This window comes from Psammomys obesus, unplaced genomic scaffold (assembly GCF_907164565.1).
Source record: "Psammomys obesus unplaced genomic scaffold, mPsaObe1.curated_primary_1811, whole genome shotgun sequence".
NCBI lineage: Eukaryota > Metazoa > Chordata > Mammalia > Rodentia > Muridae > Psammomys > Psammomys obesus.
In genome coordinates this window covers 204,739-206,458 of record NW_026594184.1, presented here as the reverse complement: position 1 = coordinate 206,458, position 1,720 = coordinate 204,739, and positions in this window count along the sequence as shown.

The window sequence follows — 1,720 nt, the reverse complement described above, 5'->3', positions numbered from 1 at the left end:
TGTGTGTGTGTGTGTGTGTGTGTGTGTGTGTGTGTGTGTGTGTGTGTAGGTTTTAGGTATAGGAATGTGTAGCTGTGTATATGGAGACCAGAGACTGATGAAGGTCCCCACTTTCTTTTTGAGACAGGGTATCTCATTGAACCCGGAACTCACTCATTGTTTAGGGTGGCTGGTCAGTGAACTCCAAGAGTCTGCCTGCCACCACACACACTGAGGTTATAGGTGCAACACTACCCAACTTTTAAGTGAGAAAAGCGTATCTGAACATCCAGTTCTCATACTTTTGCACCATAATGATGGAGCAACTCCCTAGTCCCAAATTTCAAAGATTTTGCTTAACACTTTATAAAGCTGTCTTAACTTGACTTGCACAGACTCTTTGTGGTTTTGTTTTTCATTGGTCTTCTGAAATACTTCTTAAAATTATGGATTTTTAAAGATTTAAAAAACAAAACATAAATGGAACAACTACATTAAAATGAAGCAGATTAGTCAAATGTATAAAAGTGACAGATGAAAGCATTCCTGTAGGAATAAGAATATGTCTAATTTTATATCCTAGTAACCTGAATACAGGACAATCTAACAGGTTACATTTGAAAATTAACCTAAATTTCTACTCATTTGTATCATTTATTTCATTAATATTTTCAGCAGTTGCTTAAAAAATGATGGGCCAAAATATCAAGAAACAAACTGTTTCTTAAACTACTTGGAAACGCAGGAGGCAGATCTCTGTGAGTTTGAGGTCAGCCTGGTCTACATAGCCCACTTCCAGGACAGCCAGGGGTACATAGAGAATCTTTGTCACAAACAAACAAACAAACAAACAAACAAACAAACAAACACAAAGACTACTGGAAAAACTGGTTATGTTCTGACCTAGAAGACCAGTAACTTACTTGAAGATTCTAGCATTTGGTCTGAGTAATAATTTTTTTGTCTATAGTCTTCATATTGATATGAAATAATTTTATTAAATGAGCATTATTTATACACATACAATAAAAATCAAGTCAAATTAAATTTTTACAAATAGTAAACATCCAGTTCTGGAAAACAGTTGTTCATCTTGTGTCATACCAACAGACAATAATTCAATTTTATTCATTAAAAGTAAGGCCAGGCCTGGAGAGTTAACACACACCTATAATCTCAGCACTCTGTTAGGCAGAGGCAGGCAGGCAGATTTCTGTGAGTTTGAGGCCAGCCTGCACTACAAAGGAAGTTCATGACAGCCAAGGCAATACAGGAAAACCCTGTCTCAAAAACACAAAACAATCCCCCACCCCAAGACAATAAATAAATAGAAAGTAAGGCCAGGCCCCAGGCAATGGTGGCACATGCCTTTAATCCCAACACTCTGGAGGGAGAGGTAGGTGGATCTATGAGTTTGAGGCTAGCCTGATCTACAGAGAGAGTTCAGGACAGCCGGGGCTACATAGAAAAACCTGTTGGGGGTTGGTTTTGTGCACTATATTTTCAGATAATTATTTTTGTTCCCCCAAATCTGGTTGCAATCCAGAAGTGGGCATTGTCACGATCATTGATCAATGTTGTGTAAATATTGTTCCCCAATTATCTCTAATTGGTTAATAAAGAAACTGGAAAGCCTATCTATGGGTGAGAGAGAACAGACCAGACTACTGTCTCCAGTCAAGTGGTCTCAAGCAGGAACCACGAGGGAGAAAGAAAAAAGAAGTAGAGGTAGACAAAGGAT